Source organism: Microcaecilia unicolor, chromosome 6 (assembly GCF_901765095.1).
Source record: "Microcaecilia unicolor chromosome 6, aMicUni1.1, whole genome shotgun sequence".
NCBI classification, from domain to species: Eukaryota; Metazoa; Chordata; class Amphibia; order Gymnophiona; family Siphonopidae; genus Microcaecilia; species Microcaecilia unicolor.
This window is the reverse complement of record NC_044036.1, coordinates 117,476,695-117,500,055: the sequence shown is the minus strand read 5'-3', so window position 1 is coordinate 117,500,055 and position 23,361 is coordinate 117,476,695. Positions and strand designations below refer to the sequence as shown.

Below are 23,361 nucleotides of genomic sequence, written 5' to 3'. Positions count from 1 at the left end.
GTGTTTCAGGCGCTTCTGGCCTTTCAAGTGACCCTGGAAGGATTGGCTGTCAGAGTGATGTCGGACAACACGACAACGGTGGCCTATATAAATTGACAAGGCGGAACAAGGTACAGAGCACTAGCCGCGCAGGCCGAACTGATTTGCCACTGGGCCGAGCTGCATCTTCAGTGTCTGTCGGCAGCTCATATTGCAGGTCAGAGCAATGTGCAGGCCGATTATCTGAGCAGGCATCAGATCGATCCAGCAGAATGGAATCTGGCAGACGAAGTATTCCTGCAGATCTGTGCCAAATGGGGCAAGCCCGTGATGGATCTAATGGCGACAAGTGCCAATACCAAAGTCCCGTGCTTCTTCAGCAGACGGAGAGATCCTCGCTCGGCGGGGTTGGATGCCTTGGCTCAACCCTGGCCTCCGGGTCTACTTTATGTGTTTCCCCCATGGCCCTTGATAGGGCGCCTGCTCTTGCGGATTCGGCTGCACCCAGGAGAAGTGGTCCTCATCGCCCTGGATTGGCCAAGGAGACCTTGGTATGCAGACCTCCGACAGATGCTCCTGGAGGCTCCTCTGCCGTTACCTCTGGTACCGAACCTGTTGACTCAGGGACCGGTAGCCATGGAGGACGCCGGCCACTTTGGTCTTACGGCATGGCTATTGAGAGGGCGCAATTGAGGGATAAAGGTTATTCCAATAAAGTTATTTCCACTCTCCTGCAAGCCCGCAAGCGGTCCACTTCCGTGGCTTATGCCAGGATTTGGTGCCTGTTTGAGTCTTGGTGTGCTTCCAGAGCCATTGTTCCAATGCGGGCTCCTGTCTCGCCGATTCTGGACTTTTTGCAGGAAGGTGTACAAAAAGGCTTGGCCTATAATTCCCTGCGGGTGCAGGTGGCAGCGTTGGCCTCCCTTCGTGGTAAGGTGGAAGGCGTGTCTTTGGCTGCTCACCCAGATGTGGCACGGTTTCTTAGAGGGGTGCTTCGGCTCCAACCTCCAGTGCGAGCACCCTGTCCAGCTTGGAACCTGGGGCTAGTTTTGAAAACCCTGCAGGCATCTCCTTTTGAGCCGCTTCGGCGAGCATCGGAGAAAGATTTGACACTGAAGGCCGTTTTTCTGGTGGCCATTACCTCGGCGAGACGGGTGTCAGAGCTCCAGGCGCTGTCCTGTAGAGAACTATTTCTGCAATTTTCAGAGTCCGGAGTCACGGTTCAGACCGTGCCTTCCTTTATGCCTAAGGTTGTTTCAGCCTTTCACTTAAACCAGCCTATTTTCTTGCCCTCTTTTTCAGAGGAAGAGTTTCCAGAATCTTTTGGGCAGCTGCACCTTTTGGATGTGCGCAGGACTTTGCTGCAGTATCTGCGAGTTACTAACTCTTTCAGGACTTCTGATCATCTGTTTGTTTTGCTATCCGGTTCTCGCAGAGGGTCTCCAGCGTCTAAAGCCACTATTGCCCGCTGGCTCAAAGAAACTATCTTTTCAGCTTATCTGCTGGCCGGCAGGGTTCCGCCTGTAGCCTTTAAGGCACATTCTACTAGAGCGATTTCTTCCTCTTGAGCTGAAACTGGAGCACTCTCTCTTCAAGAGATATGCAGTGCAGCAACATGGGCTTCTAAGCTCTCCTTTGCCCGACATTACAGGCTGGATGTGGCTGCCAGGAGGGTTGCGCGTTTTGGTGCACAAGTGCTAGCGCGTGGTGTGGCTTGTTCCCACACTATCTAGGGATTGCTTTGTTACATCCCATACGTAATGGCTTCATCTGCTTGATGACAAGGAAGGGAAAATTAGGTTCTTACCTTGGTAATTTTCTTTTCTCCGAGGACAAGCAGGCTGCTTGTTCTCACAACTGGGTGACGTCCGCGGCAGCCCCCAACAACCGGAAGAAGCTTCGCGGGCGGTCCGCACGCAGGGCACGCCCACCGCGCATGCGCGGCCGTCTTCCCGCCCGTGCGCGACCGTTCCCGCCAGTCTTTTCTTTTCCGCGCTGGAGAGAGTCGTGCGTCGCCGCTCTCTCTTAGTCAGCCCCGGAAAACCGTCGCGTTGTCCGCGAATTCGCTTATTTTTTGTTTTTTGTTGCCGCGCGCTTCAAACCCTTTTTTCCTTTCTTTAAAAAAAAAAAAAAGGGAAAAGAACGCGCTGAATTTTCCCTCGTTTTCTAGCAAGGTCGTCGCGTTGCGGCCTTGTGGCCGCGCGGTCGCTTTATTTTTCGAGGTGTGATTTACCGCCACCATCGACGACTTTAACTTCGCCGACGCGATTTTTCCATCGATGTCCTCGAAGGTCCCGAGTGGATTTAAGAAGTGTGGTCGGTGCGGCCGGCCTATCTCGCAGACCAACACCCACGCTTGGTGCCTCCAGTGCCTCGGGCCGGAGCACAATATCGTGTTCTTTGTGTCTTGGTCTCCGAAAACGGACTCAGGTTGCGAGGCAAGTTCTTCGGGACCGTCTTTTTGGAACTTGCGCCGGCCCTTCGACGTCGACATCGACGGCATCAGTATCGACGGCCGGTTCTTCGGTACCGGTATCGGTGTCTGCGAAATCGGCACCGATGGCATCAACCCAGGAGTACAGGTCCCGTCGGCCCGCCGGTCCTCCGTTGACGGTAGGGGTGAGAGGCCGCGTAGGCAATCGGCCCCGGTCACTTTTTCTGCTCATGGCCCTCTGGACCGAACCCTGTCCGACCCGGCCCCTCGAGACCGAAGGGGATCGACCTCCTCCTCCTCCGTTCCACCTGGCGCCGATGACGGGCACCGTAAAAAACAGAAGAAGCACCGTCATCGGTCCCCCTCGGTAGTGGAGGTACCGACGCGTCAGGGTCCCAGCACTTCGGTGCAGTCTCCTGGACCCGATCAGCTTCCGGCACCGACTCCTCTACCGGCCCCCCCGTCTTTCCCGACAGCGGGCCTGGACGAGTGCCTCCGAGCCATCCTTCCGGGGATCCTGGAAGGGCTGATGCGCCAGGCTGTGCCGGCGCCGGCAAGCTCTAGCCCGGTGCCGAGGCCTTCGACACCGCCGCTGCTTGCGGCGCCGGTCTCGACCGCCACGCAGGTGGAGTCCCCGTCGATGGAGGGAGCTTCGTCCCTGCCGGCGCGGGAGTCCACCGCTCGACGACACCGAGGCCTCGGTGCCTCGACATCGAGCTGGGCCTGGTTGAGGACTCAGCTGCATGAGCTTATGTCCGATACCGAGGAAGAGGCCTCGTTGGGGGAAGAGGAGGACCCCCAGATATTTCTCCTCAGAGGAGTCTGTGGGCCTTCCCTCTGACCCCACGCCTTCACCAGAGAGGAAGCTCTCGCCTCCTGAGAGCCTCTCCTTTGCCTCCTTTGTCAGGGACATGTCTATATGCATTCCCTTCCCCGTGGTCTCTGTGGATGAGCCGAGGGCTGAGATGCTCGAGGTCCTCGACTATCCATCTCCACCTAGAGAGTCCTCCACGGTGCCGTTGCACAATGTCCTTAAGGAGACACTGCTTCGGAACTGGATGCGACCATTATCTAATCCCACCATCCCCAAGAAAGTAGAGTCCCAGTACAGAATTCACTCGGACCCAGAGTTAATGCGGCCCCAATTGCCTCATGACTCGGCGGTCATGGATTCTGCTCTCAAGAGGGCACGGAGTTCGAGGGATACTGCCTCGGCGCCCCCGGGGCGGGAGTCTCGCACTCTGGACTCGTTTGGGAGGAAGGCCTACCAATCTTCCATGCTCGTGACCCGCATCCAATCTTACCAGCTCTACACGAGCATCCACATGCGGAACAATGTGAAGCAACTGACGGACCTGGTTGACAAGCTCCCGCCGGAGCAGTCCAGGCCTTATCAGGAGGTGGTCAGGCAGCTGAAGGCGTGCAGAAAGTTCCTGTCCAGGGGTATCTATGACACCTGTGACGTGGCATCTCGTGCTGCGGCCCAAGGTATAGTGATGCGCAGGCTCTCATGGCTGCGTGCCTCTGACCTGGACAACCGCACCCAGCAGAGACTGGCCGACGTCCCTTGCCGGGGGGATAATATTTTTGGTGAGAAGGTCGAGCAGCTGGTGGACCAACTGCATCAGCGGGAAACCGCCCTCGACAAGCTCTCCCACCGGGCGCCTTCAGCATCCACCTCAGCAGGTGGACGTTTTTCCCGGGCCCGGCAGGCTGTGCCCTATTCTTTTGCCAAGTGTAGGTACACCCAGCCGGCCCGAAGGCCTCGTCAGGCACAGGGACAGCCCCAGCGCGCTCGTTCTCGTCAACAGCGTGCGCCTAAGCAGCCCCCTGCGCCTCCACAGCAAAAGCCGGGGACGGGCTTTTGACTGGATCCACGGGAACATAGCCGCCCTCAAAGTGTCCGTACCGGACGATCTGCCGGTCGGAGGGAGGTTAAAAGTTTTTCACCAAAGGTGGCCTCTCATAACCTCCGACCAGTGGGTTCTCCAAATAGTGCAGTGCGGATACGCCCTGAATTTGGCCTCCCTGCCACCAAATTGTCCTCCGGGAGCTCAATCCTTCAGCTCCCATCACAAGCAGGTACTTGCAGAGGAACTCTCCGCCCTTCTCAGCGCCAATGCGGTCGAGCCCGTACCACCCGGGCAGGAAGGGCAGGGATTCTATTCCAGGTACTTCCTTGTGGAAAAGAAAACAGGGGGGATGCATCCCATCCTAGACCTGAGAGGCCTGAACAAATTCCTGGTCAAAGAAAAGTTCAGGATGCTTTCCTTGGGCACCCTTCTGCCAATGATTCAGAAAAACGATTGGCTATGTTCCCTGGATTTAAAGGACGCATATACTCACATCCCGATACTGCCAGCTCACAGACAGTATCTCAGATTCCGCCTGAGCGCACGGCACTTTCAGTATTGTGTGCTGCCCTTTGGGCTCGCCTCTGCCCCACGAGTGTTTACAAAGTGCCTCGTGGTGGTAGCGGCTTATCTACGCAAGCTGGGAGTGCACGTGTTCCCATATCTCGACGATTGGCTGGTCAAGAACACCTCAGAGGCGGGAGCCCTCCGGTCTATGCAGTACACTATTCAACTTCTGGAGCTGCTGGGGTTTGTGATAAATTACCCAAAGTCCCATCTCCAGCCAACACAGTCTCTGGAATTCATAGGAGCTCTGCTGAATACCCAGACTGCTCGGGCCTTCCTTCCCGAAGCGAGGGCCAACAACCTCCTGTCCCTGGCTTCGCAGACCAGAGCGTCCCAGCAGGTCACAGCTCGGCAGATGTTGAGACTTCTGGGTCATATGGCCTCCACAGTCCATGTGACTCCCATGGCTCGTCTTCACATGAGATCTGCTCAATGGACCCTAGCTTCCCAGTGGTTCCAAGCCACCGGGAATCTAGAAGATGTCATCCGCCTCTCCACCAGTTGCCGCACTTCACTGCTCTGGTGGACCATTCGGACCAATTTGACCCTGGGACGTCCATTCCAAATTCCTCAGCCCACGAAAGTGCTGACGACGGATGCATCTCGCCTGGGGTGGGGGAGCTCATGTCGATGGGCTTCACACCCAGAGTCTGTGGTCCCTCCAGGAAAAGGATTTGCAGATCAACCTCCTGGAGCTCCGAACGATCTGGAACGCACTGAAGGCTTTCAGAGATCGGCTGTCCTGCCAAATTATCCAAATTCGGACAGACAATCAGGTTGCAATGTATTACACCAACAAGCAGGGGGACACCGGATCTCACCCCTTGTGTCAGGAAGCCGTCGGGATGTGGCGTTGGGCTTGCCAGTTCGGCATGCTCCTCCAAGCCACATACCTGGCAGGTGTAAACAACAGTCTGGCCGACAGACTGAGCAGAGTCATGCAACCGCACGAGTGGTCGCTTCATTCCAGAGTGGTACGCAAGATCTTCCGAGAGTGGGGCACCCCCTCGGTGGACCTTTTCGCCTCTCAGACCAACCACAAGCTGCCTCTGTTCTGTTCCAGACTTCAGGCACACGGCAGGCTAGCGTCGGATGCCTTTCTCCTTCATTGGGGGATCGGCCTCCTGTATGCTTATCCTCCCATACCTTTGGTGGGGAAGACCTTACTGAAGCTCAAGCAAGACCGCGGCACCATGATTCTGATTGCGCCCTTTTGGCCCCGTCAGATCTGGTTCCCTCTTCTTCTGGAGTTGTCCTCAGAAGAACCGTGGAGATTGGAGTGTTTTCCGTCTCTCATTTCGCAGAACGACGGAGCGTTGCTGCACCCCAACCTTCAGTCTCTGGCTCTAACGGCCTGGATGTTGAGGGCGTAGACTTCGCTGCGTTGGGTCTGTCTGAGGGTGTATCCCGTGTCTTGCTTGCCTCTAGGAAGGATTCCACTAAAAAGAGTTACTTTTTCAAGTGGAGGAGGTTTGTCGTTTGGTGTGAGAGCAGGGCCCTAGAACCTCGTTCTTGCCCTGCACAGAACCTGCTTGAATACCTTCTGCACTTATCAGAGTCTGGCCTCAAGACCAACTCAGTAAGAAATCACCTTAGTGCGATTAGTGCATACCATTATCGTGTGGAAGGTAAAGCCATCTCTGGAGAGCCTTTAGTCGTTCGATTCATGAGAGGCTTGCTTTTGTCAAAGCCCCCTATCAAGCCTCCTACAGTGTCATGGGATCTCAACGTCGTCCTCACCCAGCTGATGAAACCTCCTTTTGAGCCACTGAATACCTGCCATCTGAAGTACTTGACCTGGAAGGTCATTTTCTTGGTGGCAGTTACTTCAGCTCGTAGGGTCAGTGAGCTTCAAGCCCTGGTAGCTCATGCTCCATATACCAAATTTCATCACAACAGAGTAGTGCTCCGCACCCACCCAAAGTTCCTGCCGAAGGTTGTGTCGGAGTTCCATCTTAACCAGTCAATTGTCTTGCCAACATTCTTCCCCAGGCCGCATACCCGCCCTGCTGAACGTCAGTTACATACATTGGACTGCAAGAGAGCATTGGCCTTCTACTTGGAGCGGACACAGCCCCACAGACAGTCCGCCCAATTGTTTGTTTCTTTCGACCCTAACAGGCTAGGGGTCGCTGTCGGGAAACGCACCATCTCCAATTGGCTAGCAGATTGCATTTCCTTCACTTACGCCCAGGCTGGGCTGGCTCTTGAGGGTCATGTCACGGCTCATAGTGTTAGAGCCATGGCAGCGTCAGTGGCCCACTTGAAGTCAGCCACTATTGAAGAGATTTGCAAGGCTGCGACGTGGTCATCTGTTCACACATTCACATCTCATTACTGCCTGCAGCAGAATACCCGACGCGACAGTCGGTTCGGGCAGTCAGTGCTTCAGAATCTGTTCGGGGTTTAGAATCCACCCCCCTAGGCCTATGTTTATTCTGTTCCAGGCTACACTCTCAGTTAGTTGGATAAGTTGTTAGGTCAATCTCAGTTATGTCCTCGCCGTTGCGAGGCCCAATTGACCATGTTTGTTGTTTTGAGTGAGCCTGGGGGCTAGGAATACCCCATCAGTGAGAACAAGCAGCCTGCTTGTCCTCGGAGAAAGCGAATGCTACATACCTGTAGAGGGTATTCTCCGAGGACAGCAGGCTGATTGTTCTCACAAACCCGCTCGCCTTCCCTTTGGAGTTGTGTCTTCCCTTGTCTTTGGCTTGCTACATATGGGACTGACGAGCACGAGCCGGTTCGGGCGGGAAGACGGCCGCGCATGCGCGGTGCGCATCGGCGCTTGAGGGCTAGCAAAGGCCTTTGCTAGTGAAGTTTCCGATTGGAGGGGCTGCCTTGGACGTCACCCATCAGTGAGAACAATCAGCCTGCTGTCTTCGGAGAATACCCTCTACAGGTATGTAGCATTCGCTCTATTGTCTTGCTGCACGCTGAATGGCTCCCTGAGTTAACATGCTGGTTAGTGTTTTATGTAGTACATGCAGGGTTAGTGTTTTATGTAGTACATATAGGGTAAATCACAGAATCTATGTATCACTGAAGTGTTTAACGACTTTAAAGTTTTCAATGCTTTTTTAGGTCTTTTTAAGCAACTCATTACATTATAATGAATTGTAGGACTTTAAATTGTTAGTATACTGAATTGTAATATACTAAACTGTAATATATTGAACTGAACATCGGACTACAAGTACGCACAAGGAATTGAACTGCACGATCGACTGTAAACTCCCATCAATCAACACTACTCCACACGGCTGAACCCTAACGTACATCCGCTCCTGCCGCACCACACTTACTAACAGCAACATGAACACCAACAAATTACTCCTAATCATCTACTGTCTTTCCTTAATTCACCACGCACTGACAACCCCTCTCACAGACAATAATTTACCCACAACTACTACTACTACTACTTAACATTTCTAGAGCGCTACAACACATAAACCATGCACACAACCCAAGAACAATACACCCACCCAAAAAATCAAAAAATGGAACAGAAAACCTACCAACTATGGACACAATCAACAGAAAGGAAAGAAGGGACAAAACAAACTTAAATATCAAGAGGATAGACAACTAATAAAAATTATCACAGCCTCGACCCCAACTGAACCCTACCAACTAATACAAATGGGATACATAAATGCCAGATCGGTAGTTAACAAAACTACGACAATATCCGACTGGATCACAACAGACAATCTCGATTTCTTATTTATTAGTGAAACTTGGATCCATGACCTCAAAGATCCCATTATCTTACAACTATGCCCTCCAGGCTACAAAATTACCCACTGGACAAGGAACGGAAAAAGAGGAGGAGGCATAGCTATAATCTATAGATCCCAATTCACCGTCACAACAGCCGAATCCATACTTCCCCAAATTGAAATAGCTTCAGTTAGAATCAACCACCCAACCCTATATGATCACCTAAACCTCATCCTGTTTTACAGGCCACCAGGCAATTGGCAAGACTGCCAAACACATTTCATGGATTTCATTTCGAATACATGTGTTTCCACCCAAAACCTCCTTATAGCAGGAGACATCAGCCTTCACCTTGAGGATACAAACTTAACAAATGTATCTGAATGCAAGCACTTCCTCCAACTCTGGAAGCTTCATTGGCCAACTATGCATCCCACCCATGTTAAAGGACACACACTAGACATAATTACACACAAATTCTCATCAGAACAAAATCTCGCACTAACAGATACAAAATGGACAGCTGCTCCATGGTCCGATCACTACAAAGCAAACCTCTCCCTCCACTGGCGAACAAAAGATTCACAACATAAACAAGAACAACGCACCTACACCACGAGAGGCAAAATAGACCCGCTAATATTCTGGCAACAATTCTATAATAACGAATGGTCAACACCTACAGACTCACCCCAATTTCTTCAGGAATGGGACAACAGATGCAGAGTCATATTAGACAACATAGCACTACTCCAAACCAGAACCTCACACAGAAAAAACTCAATACCATAGTTTAATGAAGAATTGAAAGAATTAAAAACACAAGTCAGAAGACTAGAGCGAGCATGGAATAAGAAAAAAGATGACTCCGCACTCAATGACTGGAAACAACTACAAAGAATATACAAATACACCATCAGACAAACTAAAAGATCATACTACAAAACCAAAATCGGACCAGACTACAAGGACACACATAAACTATTCCAACTCGTAAACAAGCTATTAAACACCACACCGGTTACTTCTAACAACATAGACACCCCATCAGCAAACAATCTTGCCAACTACTTCAAGGAAAAAATGACAAATCTACGACTCATGATACCTATCAACACAACTGATTATGCAAACCTCCTCAAATGTTTAGACCCAATACCTGGAGAACATCCAGCAGACCGATCAACTTTGACATACTCTCGATCGACAACATTTCCCAATCGCAATGCAAATTAGACATCTGCCCCAATAACCCTTATAAGATCTGCCCCTCAACTACACAAAGCAGACCTCACGAGGCACCTGAACTACATGCTACAAAATTGGCTTTTCCCCGAAGGATAAAGGAAACATTCTACTTACCCCTTTACCGAAAGATGCAAAGAAAAGTACAAATGACTTAACCAACTACCGCCCAGTGGCATCTATTCCACTGATAACCAAACTTATGGAAGGCGCAGTGACGAAACAGCTCACTAGCTACCTAAACAAACACGTAATTCTTCATGAATCTGAGTCAGGATTTTGGTCGAACCACAGCTCTGAAACAGTACTAGTGACTTTAATGAATAAATTTAAACAAACAATTGCAACTGGCAACAACATACTTCTCTTACAATTCGACATGTCCAGTGCGTTCGACACGGTCAACCATGAAATATTACTACATATCCTAGAATACTTTGGAGTTGGAGGAAACGTTCTTAATTGGTTCAGAGGATTCCTGACCACAATGACATACCAAGTAACAGCTAACTCGACTATATCAGCCCCATGGACACCTGAATGTGGAGTCCCCCAAGGATCCCCTCTCTCGCCAACCCTCTTCAACCTAATGATGATAGCCCTAGCCAAGTTACTAGCCAATCAAAACCTCAATCCATACATATATGCAGATGATGTTACAATCTACATCCTGTTCAAACACGATCTAAAGGAAATCACCAAGGAGATCATCCAAAGCTTCCAAATCATGCACTCCTGGGCGGACGCATTTCAGCTAAAACTCAACGCAAAAAAAACACAATGTCTTATACGCACCTCACAACATAACACTAGTAAGTTCTCTACCATAACCACACCAAACGTTTCCCTCACCGTCTCAAACACTCTGAAAATTGTGGGAGTTACCATTGATCAAAATCTTACACTCGACCAGCTTTTCCTACAAGAGCACGCAGCTGTGGAATGCACTACCAACTAGCCTGAAAACAATTAATGAAATAACTAACTTTCGCAAATCTCTGAAAACATACCTCTTCAACAAAGCCTACCCCGAGAATCCATAGCGTAATTATAACACTTCACCACTCCAACCTTTCCTGAAACTCTTCTTTATATAACTGTTTAATTAGTTTCCTTTGTTATCTTTGATCTTTTGGAACACCAACTGTATCTTTATCCTTGATCTTTGTAACACCAAATGTATTTTTACCCTGGAATGGCAATGCCATCACAGGTTTGTGTAAGCCACATTGAGCCTGCAAATAGGTGGGAAAATGTGGGATACAAGAGCAATAAATAATAATAACCATTTCTATATAACCATTTTTCAGTGGTCTGTATATCTGAATTCAGTTTGTCCAGTAGTTTTGCCTCATCTCCTTTCCAAGGCACAAAAAAACTACACATCATCTGCATAAAGAAATCCAGTTAAACCTAATTGTTAAATCAATAATCCAAATGGTCTCAAAAAAATATTAAATAGGGAAAAACAAGATCCCATGTGGAACCCTGCATGGCCAAGTAGCAAAAGCACTTCTTACATAATTTATTACCACTTATTCCTTGTGATCCTTCACAAAAGATCCCAACCAATCTAATACTGTTCATTGAACACCAATTTACGTATGGCAATGTAACAAAAGATTGGATCTAGCATCACTATTAAAACCTCTGTCTTGATTCAGGCTCTTATAGATCTCATACATCTTGTACTACAATCAGCACTGTCTCCATACTAAAGTTGTGCCTAAATCCCACTGGATGTCACTCAAAATGCCAATTTCTTGTACAGGTTCTTTAATTTCCATAAGTGTCGCTCTTTCCAATACTTGTTTGAGAGATCTGCTTTCTTGTAATCTCTTCACTAACTCCTTTCTTCCATGTGACTGTTATTTCCCTTTGGATCTTCCTCTTTTCACCTAGATGTCTAAAGAATGTTTTTTATCTCCTGCTCTTCATGATTAGACAATATATTCCTCTGTTTGAACTTCTGTCTGCTTATTGTTCTTTCTTGCCTCCCTTTGTTTCTCCTGGTAGTTTTACTTATCTGCTGCCTCCTATGTTTGCTTGTATTTCTTGAATGCTATTCCTTTTGCTGTCAGTTTCTTCTACTTTCTTACTGAACTATAGTGGTCTCTTCATTCTCTTCCCTCTACTAACGATCCTAGCACACTGATTTGTTGCCCTTTCAATGTGTCTTTTTTTTTTCTCTATAGTTCTCTGTAACTTTGAGATCTCCTACCCCTGTTCCCAATTGCTAATACAGATTTCATTCTAGTTTTTGTAAATTCTGTCTACCTATGGGCTTTTGTCACTGTTGTCTGATGAATCCAGATTAAAGCTGTCCTTATTAGGTTTGCAAGTCTATGAGCAAAAGATTAACTTACCATGGTTTAAAGATGTATCCCATCTTTTCTCATGTCATGATCCAGGAGACCAAAGCCCTGTCTTAAACACCAACCACATAGCCGTGGAGGGGCATAATCGAATGGGGCGACCAAGTTTTCATGAGGGCGTCTTCGCAGGATGGCCCTGTAAAGGGGCGGGGGAACCCGTATTATCGAAACAAGATGGGCATCCATCTTTTGTTTCGATAATACGGTCGGGGACGCCCAAATCATGAAATTTAGGTCGACCTTGGGTCATTTTTGAGATTGTCGTCCCCGGTTTTCAGCGATAATGAAAACCAAGGATGCCCATCTCAAAAACGACCAAATCCAAGCCATTTGGTCATGGAAGGAGCCAGAATTCGTAGTGCACTGGTCCCCCTGACATGCCAGGACACCAACCGGGCACCCTAGGGGGCACTGCAGTAGACTTCAGAAAAAGCTCCCATGTGCATAGCTCCCTTACCTTGGGTGCTGAGCCCCACAACCCCCCCCCCCCCCAAAAAAAAAAACCCCGCAACTGTACACCACTACCATAGCCCTTAGGGATGAAGGGGGGCACCTACATGTGGGTACAGTGGGTTTGTGGTTTGTTTTGGAGGGCTCACATTTACCACCACAAGTGTAACAGGTAGGGGGGGATGGACCTGGGTCCGCCTGCCTGAAATACACTGCACCCACTACAACTGCTCCAGGTACCTGCATACTGCTGCGATGGACCTGCGTATGTCATTTGAGGCTGGCAAAAAAGTATTTTTAAAGATTTTTTTGAGGGTGGAAGGGGGTTAGTGACCACTATGGGAGTAAGGGGAGGTGATCTAATACCAAAAAAACCGCTCTAGCAAAATTAACAAATTGGTGCTTATTTGTTAAAAAATGGAGAAAAGCCCTCAGAAACCGTAGGCCAGATTGCCAATGGGTTTAGAGCGTGGTTAGAGCTTGTATCAACTTATAACACACGCTACAGTTCAATCACTGGGCAAAAAAACTCCATTTGAAAAACAGGGCTCATAAAGTTTTTATCACCTCAAATTGATTTGTAAATACACAAAAGGATTTTCTTTCAATATATTTTTTAAATATTTTTTTCTCTAAATGTTTTTTACACATCAGCATTTCAAAAAAGGAACACTTAGCTTTGTAGTGTGTTAAGACCAGGCACTCATCACTGTCCGTTCGGACAGTGATGAGTGCCTGGTCTTAACACACTACAAAGCTAAGTGTTCCTTTTTTGAAATGCTGATGTGTAAAAAACATTTAGAGAAAAAAATATTTAAAAAAATATATTGAAAGAAAATCCTTTTGTGTATTTACAAATCAATTTGAGGTGATAAAAACTTTATGAGCCCTGTTTTTCAAATGGAGTTTTTTTGCCCAGTGATTGAACTGTAGCGTGTGTTATAAGTTGATACAAGCTCTAACCACGCTCTAAACCCATTGGCAATCTGGCCTACGGTTTCTGAGGGCTTTTCTCCATTTTTTAACAAATAAGCACCAATTTGTTAATTTTGCTAGAGCGGTTTTTTTGGTATTAGGTTACTGCTTTTGCTCTAGAACACTGCTTTTGTTCAGTTTGATAGTAAGGGGAGGTGATCCCTGATTCCCTCTGGTGGTCATCTGATCAGTTCTGGCACCTTTTTGATACTTGGTCGTGAAAAAAAATGGACTAAGTAAAGTCGTCCAAGTATTCGTCAGGGACGCCTTTCTTTTTTCCATTATCGACCGAGGACGCCCATCTCCTAAGCACGCCCCAGTCCCGCCTTTGCTACCCTGCCGACACACCCCCATGAACTTTGGTCATCCCCGTGACGGAAAGCAGTTGAGGGTGCCCAAAATCGGCTTTGTGTCAGAAGATGGGTGCCCTTCTCTTTCGAAAATTCACCTGATAGTCAAGATAAATCTGGCCTTAGCTATACCTTTTCTTTTTACTAGAAGGCTGGATGAGAATACTATGTGGGCCCTAGTATCTCTTACCTGTGCTTCTAGTGTCATCTAGTCCAATCTTAGCTGGTAAGAGTCATACCTTAGTGTCATTGGTGCCTATATGGATGAGGAGCATGGGTTGGTAGTCACAGGTCCTGATGAACTTAATAGAGAAGAAACATAGAGTGAAAGGTAATATAAAAGAGAACCAGGAATGGAGTTGGGAGAAATTAAGGTCTGAGAGGAATGAGGGGAAAAAAAGAAGAAAGATTTTAGATATTAGATTGTGACTTAAGAATGCTTAAGTTATAAGGAATGTCATCTACCTGGACAAATAGGCCTATCTAAAATTGTCATCAGCTCGGTTAGGAGTCTGTGTGTTTGTCAGAGTTTTCTTATTTTTTTTGGCCAGATTGATAGGAAGTATTATCAGTGACGTGTAAACTGGGTGGGGAATAATGCATACATGAGATTTTCAAAAGCCTGCCCTCACCAATTGCAGGTACAAGGAGAACGGTGCTATACAACTTGATTTTTTTTACTAAATATTAGTCACGGGGTCTGTGCATACAAGTACTTGCATACTTTGGAACTCTGTGGGATGTTTGAAGAATTCCTCCTATGTGTTGTATGAAATTTTATAATGTGGTAGAGTTATTGGGGGTAGAGGGGAATTAATACTACGTAGCTTTTAAGTATTGTGTGCTCTGATGTCTGTCTACTTGCTAGAAAGATGTGGAAGAGCTGGTTTCTAGTAATTTGAATAGCTAGGAGAAATTTTACTCGCTGCTGCTTCTCCCTCCCTCCTCCTTCTCCTTGAGAGGAGTCTGGCAGCGCAGGGACTCTGAGATAGAATGTATTCCTGGTCACTGCAGAGGCCACTTCTGTACCTTCTTATTTCCACTGTAAATAGGAAGTCATGTACAAGTGGGTGTCACTGCAGGGACTTTGAACACATGCCAACAGCAGCTATGTTGCAAGACTACCATTGTACCCTTTCACAGCTGCAGCTTGATGTGGAAGGAGATGTGGGAAGAATAGAGATTGAAGAGCAATGGAGAATACTATGGAAAAGGAGAAGGGAAGAAGGTCTACTTTGGAGACATGTGAAGATCAAAGGTGGCCTATATGGATAGGGCATGTGGAATTCTCTTAAATATTGAAACATTCCATATTTTGAGGCTATATTGGTAAAACTACTCAGTGGGCCCCTAGATCTCTCAAAAAGAGTGACCATGTAGTAGCTTGTCAAGGAGGATATGCTGAGCAAGTTCTGATTTTACCCCAACACACATGTGGGAATGTTTAGGGAGATCAAAACTACTACATCGTAGAACTGGTTCAATTTGTTCCTTTGACATAGACCTATGTGGCTATCCTACTTATAAATTGTTCACTTGCTGCACTCACTGTAGGAAACTTTTAGTGTGTAGCGTATTATAATTGGAGCACCCAGGCATATGATTGTTGCGGCTGGATGTCCAGTATATCTTTTTGAGTTCCAGGGATGGTGACGGCCCTTCAAAGTGGTAATTCCCAACTCCTTAAAGTAGTCCTGGGAGTGGTCTCTTCCATACATCTCTTTGTCGTTAATATAAATTTAATTGGAAAATCATAAAATGATCCACTTAAGCAAGCTGTTGCATTTCTTTAGTATACAAAGCAAAATCCATTCTCCACTGAGTGAGCTAGCACAATCAGGAAAAGAGTACTCTAGGAAGCACAGTGAAAGAAATGGGTTTTATTGTATCGGCATCATTTGTTGTACTCTGGGGGGAGGGTTCAGTTTTCTCCAACCAAATCATTATAGTACGAATTAAAATACATATGACTTATGGTGTTGAACCAACAAACTGTAATCAAATGATGGTTTTTGTTTGTTGCTGTTGCGGTGTAATTCTTGGTGTAGATATTTTAAGAGCTGTTCCCTTATTCGCTGGCTGTCAGTCTAGGCTGGGTTGTCATGTGACTGCCTGTCTGTGCCTGCTGTACAGGTGAGAGGATGTTCTGCACAGCAAGTGTAGACAGGCAGACACATGACAACTCCGTCCAGCCAAGCCCTTGGTTCCTTCAGGGGAGCCTTCCCCTCAGGCCTCGGTCAGTGCAGAGGGTGGTGGGATTTGGACTTGACAGGGAAGAAAAAACACAACAGAATTCATCTTTTAAACATTTATGCAACTGTAGAACAAGTAGGGCATTTGACTTTATTCTGAAAATATATATTTATACATGAGGTTTGAACATGTGTTTAAGCTTTATGTTCGAGCAACATCTAGCAAAGAAAAAAAACAATGGAGGAAAAAACAAGATTATTTGGAACTCTGAACCATATAACAGTTGTCCAAACAGTGCATAGCAATTGAAACAGATGTTTTTCCTCTCACTCTACATAATCGCATAGTCTAATTTTGCAGTCCAAGATAAAGGATGTTTATATGCTATTCAAAAGCAGATAATTAACTATAAATTTCCATTTATATAAAGCAAAAAGCATTCTGTACTGACACACAAGGTTGAGTAAACTAAATTTGTTTCAAGTGAAAAGAAATTAAATATATTGTTTATGCAAGAAATATAAAATTTGAGGGAACTGCTTTTAAAAATCTATTTTAAATATTTAGGGCTGTCTTGCTGGCACATTGGACAGCCACCTTCTGCCAAATGGAAGAAGTGGGTTTAAGCGTCAGCTCCCTGAGCTGGCAACAGAAGTGGCAAGCAGTCGTTGAGAGGAGACACAGATGGATGGCGCTGTGCAGCTTTGAACATGCTAGTTAGTCAGCTGCATCCTGCACTCTTAGCCACAAGAGAAGAAATGGCAGAGTACTGAAGGACCTCTTAAGAAGATCTTGATAGGAGGGCATGAGGAGAGAGGATGTCCTTAATGACTTCTTAAAGTGAAATATGCAGGAGGGAAACCTAGGCTAGTAGATAACTACCTAATGTCAAAAAAGTAACAAAAGAAGCACAGAGGGGAGGGTAAAGAGGAAAGAAATGTTAAGATGTGGAATGTCTAGAATGTTACTCACCCATGCCAATATTCACCTGACTTGCATGGAAGAGTCCTTTCTAGATATGTCTGAAAGCACTGCTTCTAAATCAAGGTCCCATGAGTTTTATTTCCATTAGATTTTACAATGAAGATTGCAATCACATCAGTCAGTTTGAGATGAAGGTAACTAATGCTAGGTTTGCTTAGGAAAGGGAAGAGTTGATTTAATTGATGCCATAAAAATATGTAAATGAATTAATGAGGTGGATATTGGCATTGTACACATATACAGTTGATCTGCAGGTTTAATTTTTGAGGGCCATGCAGTTTGTGTGTTTCATATTTGGCTGTCATTACTAAAAGGGACAAGGCACTTCCTCTTTGAATTTTTTTATTTTTATTTTTAATAAAGTTATGGGTGGTCTACTAGATGTGAGGAGGGAGGAAATTGAGGGGCAAGGGGGTAGAGTTGGAACAGCCTCAAGAACAAACAGAAAGAAAACCAGACTTGTTAATAAGTGGCGGAGGGTATAGAGGTGAGCTTTATGCTCTGAGAAAATTCCTTTGCTCTTTAAAAATAAACTTGGCTGTTTTTGTCCAGTTGTCTGCTGTCAATTCTGGGGAGATTGTACTCAAGCTTTGTTTTTCCCATTTGTAATGAAAGTGTCAGTGCGGAGTTGTCCAATCAGACAGGAACAGTTCTCCTGTGTAGTGTGTTCTGTTTAACATTTAATTAACCCCTATTTTCAAATATTTGATGCAGAGTGTTCTGTAACCATTCTTTTCAGAGCACATTGCTAATCCAGGAAACAGGGCCTTACTTTATCAGGCAATGTTGATTAACAGCCTTGATTTATTGGTTTACTTGGGATTTATTTACCACCTTTTTAAAGAAATTCACCAGAATTGTAAAGGAAAAGGATAAAATAAATGTACTAGTAACTTAAAGCTGTTTTTGTTTTTTCATGAAATCTTCAGATTTCCCATTTTGTAAAATGGGCTACTGGATTCTAATAAGCTGACTCAGATTTGTTCCAATGGAATGAATTGGGCTAGTGGAAGCTGGCTCAAAAGGGAGATGGTCATAGGAATCAGACAAGTAAAATAAATTAAAACCAGCTGGAAGCAAGGGTATGTCAAAATTTTCCTGCATTCATTAAAAAAAAATTGAAGCATAAAAACTGACCTCTTCTAACAGGAAACGTTGCATCAGTGTTGCACATCCAGATTGCATCTGTTTATTTTTTCCTAAACTTTCTCAATTTCTGCTTCAAAACAGTTATGCAAAATCTTGAACAAAATAAATGCTACAAGAATCTACAGCCCAACCATTTAAACTTTAGCTTCTGAAATGATTTGTTTTTTAACATAAGATGCATTCCTTCTGCTACAACTGTTCTTCTCATAAGAGCATCTTTTCAATGGCTGACCTATTTCTTTCTCTAAAAATAGTTCCTACTATGCCAATATTCTGTTTGAGTTCATCTTAATTAGACTCTCGGATATTCTTTAGGAAGTGTTCACATTAATTTTAAGTGAATAACGACTTTGTTTTCCATCTTCCAGACTCAGAATTTCAGGATTTTTTAAATATGTTGTGAGTAGAAGTAGATTTACGTTTTCATTTCATAGATGTAAACATATCAAGAAAAGCCAAAATGCTAGTGGTTATTTAGCTACATATAGGCAATCTAAATGCATAGTCTGCTTTTATAGTTCGGTGTCAAGCATTATAAAAATCTTGTCAAATCTTCAGGGTTTTTTTTGTTTAAGATTAAATTAATCCCCTAGGACTTAATAAATCAGTAGTTTGTACCCAACATATGTAAAAGTATGAAAAGTATTTTAGAGCCCACAGTTCCATGGTGTGTGTTAAAGTAAATACTAAATGACAAACGCATATAATGATTTTTCTTTTTTTTTGGGGGGGGGGGGGGAGCCAGAGAGCATTAAAAGAGGACAGTCTCCCACCATGGATGAAATCATTGAGTGATTGCATAGTGAAAGGTGAGGATGATGCGTACTATCTATTTTTATAGATACAGCGCATTTAGTTTGCTGGCTGCTGCTACTGGATTTGAATTGATCGCCCTGCCCTTACAGGACAATACTTCCCTTCTTTCCAAATTCCGGTTCTGTGCTGACTACAGTCTCCTTCCATTTTTCAGGAATTCCTGCCAGAGGGGATTTCCTATGCACCTTCAACCTCTTGGGCTAAAAATAACTGTAAGGAGCATGCTTGTGAATTGGGAAGTCTGGGTTAATTCCTTTTAAAAAAGAAAAAAAAAGTCACATAATGTAAGGCTGACTATGAGGGATGCATTGGGAGGGAAAAGTGATGAGACCACATCAGTTCCACTCTGTTTCCTCTTCTAATTAACAGATTGTGTAAAGTTTTGCAGGGCAATAGTTGTGTTAAATGGTTTGGCTTACAGTCTCATTGACTAGTTTTAGTCCTAGTCATGGATTTCTGTGCAGCAACCAGGAGCCATAGCAGCATATTCTGCAAAAGGTTGTAGGAAAAAGAGAAAACACATATGCCTGGTAATCTGTGTTTTAACTAGTATGCCCTTATCTGATCATAATAGCTGTATCTCATAGTGGGAGCTCTGTAGAGCTATCCTTTGAGAGGATGCGACTGGACACAAAACCACTCGTGCTACAGCTAAAAATTTAAGAATTAGAATATTTCAAATACAGCTTCTTTGGCAAGCACACACACTGGTGTTTTGCTAACTTGCTACTCACACACACACACACACACGGAGTAACACTGGCTATATATGCTGTAGTAGGATTTGCTTATCAACCCCTACCCTAACTGAGAGTATATTCAAGCACCTTTCTGAGTTCATGTGCAACTTTCTTCAAGTTAATCCCCTTATTTTCTAACTCCTGTTACTCTATCTTATCTATCTATATGTTTTATCTTTGCTTACACATTATGCTATTAAACTTTTTTTATTTCGTATTGTATTGACATTGTAATGTAGCATAGTACACCATACTTGTACTGTTATTTGACTATTTTACTGTTGTAATTGTCTATTGCCTATGCTTGACTTATTCTTGCTGTATACTACCTTGAGTGAATGTCTTTAAAAAGGCAGTAAATAAACCTTAATAAATAATTAGTAATTTTTGAAAACAATTTAAGTCATTTCCTCATTGTACCTTTTTTTGCTACTTTAAAAAAAAAAAAAAGCAAGATAAATAAGAAGAAAATAGAATATTTTTCCTTACCACATCATACTTTCAGAATGACTAATGCCAGTCCCATGAGATGTAATTTTAAAAAAATTGACTTCTGTTCATGAACAAGTATCTAAAAAATAAAATAGACATTAAAAAATACCAGACCAGCTGTGCTGATGCTAAATGTATTTCTTAAAGTACATGTGGTTGGTTTGAAGACTTCAGCCCAGTGAGAGAGCAAGCTGTGGCTTCTCAGAAAGGGATTTTAGTGGTCAGAAATATTCTCTGTAAAACAGGGGGGGGGGGGGGGGGGGGGGGGAAGACATATTAAATAGTTTAGTTTAAAAATGGCATGAGAACAGAAAAGCATTAATTCTTTGAAAGTTGTCAAACTTGTTAAAGTCCTACAAAAATGAGTCTCCTATAGCTGATGTGTTTGAAAGGGCTGTTCTCCTGTCTCTGATCTCTACCAGCTGTTTTGTATTTGTTCCTCTAAAGATTCATCCATTTTTGCCCCCCCCCTCCCCCCCCCCCCCCCCCCCCACCTAAAATTAATCTTGCTGCCCTTCAGATGCTAAGTATGTTGCTTTCAGGGATAACTCCAGGACTGGAAAGATCCCTCTTAGAAACCAGGAGCAAAGAATCCCAAGTATGGAGAACAAAATAATTGTTAACATTCAGTACACTTTATATGTGTTGCAACTAATTTATCACAAAGCACAGCTTCAGCAGTATATGCTGTGATTATTTTGTGCTCTTGGGGCCTGAGTGATCTCTTTTGGATTGTGCTGTGGGAGACATCCAGTGATGACAGTATAGCGTTTTGCTTTAGCAGTTCTCACTGGCGTTGAGGTGGTATTAGAGGGCAATGCAGACTTTCTGTATGTGTTCCATGGGGATTTCATTCAGCTGGAGGGCTTCTGTAGAGCCCCTCCACTCCTCCTCTGACTTGTCCCTCAATTCCCTCCCCTAAGTCAGCTGGAAATTTGCCAAAGAAAACGTGTGCATTCATTTATTCCAGTTTTATTAGTGGGATTCAAGACAAAGTAACCCATACTTCCAAAAAAAAAAGTGGGGGCTAAAAGTAGCAGCCATAATAATGAAGCAAAAAAGTAAATAAATGAAAGGTTTGGACAGGAGGGTGCAGCAGACATGATCAGGCTGAGCTTGCTTTATTGCGCAGAAGAGTTCTTTGACACCTTAACTAACTCTTCCATTTCAGACTAATTGCTTTAGTCTCTCTCTCTCCTCCTCCCTCCCTCTCTCTCTGTTCTGCCTGTCTTTACCAAGGAAAACGCTTAACAGCTGGAATTGATAGAACCCTTCAGAGATAGACCAGCCTGATTTATTTCACTGATTTGATTCCCTGTCATTAATTGGATGGGGAAAGAAAATAAAATTTCTTCTCTCTACTTCTGGTAAATCCAATTTTACTTTAAAAGAAATTTTGCTACTTGAATGATGAAGAGCACAGTTTTAAGGGGAATTTGGTAGAGGAAAAGTTTAAATGGATCTCTAAACTGTACAGCCATCACCCCACAACATTGTTCAGAAATCTTCAGTACCTCCATCTTGTTATGATAAATCCACAATCTCTGCTTTTTTATTTTTAAACTAATCCATTCTTTTAGTGATAGTTGTTTCCCACATGAACTTAAGCAAAATAGCTAAGTTTGAAATGTTTGCTTTAAATTTGAGTTCATTACGTTATAGTTTTGTTATGACCTAGCTGTCTCTTTCACACACACATGCCTTATGTTAATGCTTACATCTCTCTCTCTCTCTCTCTCTCTCTCTCTCTCTCTCTCTCTCAGAAAGGGGAGGGATTCACCTAGATGGGCCAGGTCTTGGGCCAGGTGTTCTCCTAATGTAGGCCTTACCAGGCATGTCTTTCTTCAGATTGTTCCGAAGTTCACTGGTTCCAGAGTATTACTTCAGTGATGGTTATTTCCCTATTGTGCAAAACCTGTGGAGAAAAATATTGCACGTGAGAGCTGTACAGGAGCAGTTGCAGTAGGACTCCTCTCCTTGGCAGCAGCAGCTTGCATTCCCAATAGTCCATGCTGTTGCTTTCCCATGCCCAGTCTAACCAATGTGCAGACTACTGTACAACAGCATTGTCCTGAACAGGTAGTCTGAACACTGGGGCGACGGGGCAGGATCTTCAGGCACTCGGCATGTATGTTTTAAATCCTCTTGGACGCCTTGAAGGAGAGGGGGAGAGAAATTCCCTTCCATCGTCTGGGTCTTCTACTCCGCTTTGCCTTGGACTCTGCTGTTTCTGAAACACACACACACTGAAATGCTCTGATTCCCAGTCTTGACGTGGCACATTTGCTGCAGACTGGGATCTGGCAATGAATTTAGGACCAGGAAAAGGGGGTGGGCTGGATTTGAGAGCCCATATATGGGATGATGTCACCCTGGGGAGGTTTGGGTATGCACTGTGCCGCTGGAGAGACCGCTAGAAATGCCTCCTCTCAGACATGGGTCTGTGTATAAAATGGTACCAGATGTTTTAGTGTAATGTTAAGCAGCCATTTCATCTTCAGGCCAGCTTTTTTTTCAGCTGGGCAGGAAGTGGGCCCCAGTATGGAAAAGCTGTAAAAACTAAGTCAAGATGTGGAGTCTGACTGAAGCCAACTGCAAGGGAGTTAATGGGGAAGAAAAAAAGAGCTGATATTCAGTTGAAAATAGCCCTCAAGAAAGGAGAAAAAGCACCTGTAACAAAATACCCTCTTTATGCCTTAAGTAATTTTTGGGCTGCCTGGCTTTTCAATATTCCAGTGTAAAAAAAAAAAAGGGTAAAGTTTGTTCTCCCTTTTCCTGCCCTCCACCTCCTCACTGAAAACTGTCAGCAGTGTGCGGGCTGCTCTTCTAGACTTGAGCTGTAATTAGAGGCACTTCCTGAAAGTGAAGCCTCCATGACAAAAGTTTAGAGAAATGGGGTTTTTGTCATAGCTTCTACATGAGTAATTTTTTCCATATGGGTCTTTTCTTTTTCCCCTCAGCTATTTTGGTTAACTGAATTTTTGCAGAGGACTTTAGAGAAACTTAAGAGATGACGATTTGGGCATCCATGGT

At 45.0% G+C, this 23,361-nt stretch overlaps 1 protein-coding gene and 1 long non-coding RNA gene across 3 annotated transcripts in view; one reads left to right on the top strand and one right to left on the bottom strand.

Moving 5' to 3' along the window:
• DNM3 (dynamin 3) overlaps positions 1–23,361 on the top strand; it is a 1,044,597-nt gene that overhangs the window by 599,321 nt on the left and 421,915 nt on the right. The window lies entirely within an intron of this gene.
• Positions 15,820–22,579, bottom strand: LOC115473565. Its single transcript, XR_003942684.1, has 3 exons — positions 22,158–22,579; positions 20,326–20,562; positions 15,820–16,218 (listed from the first exon to the last, which is right to left on the bottom strand). It is a non-coding gene; the product is annotated as an uncharacterized LOC115473565 (long non-coding RNA).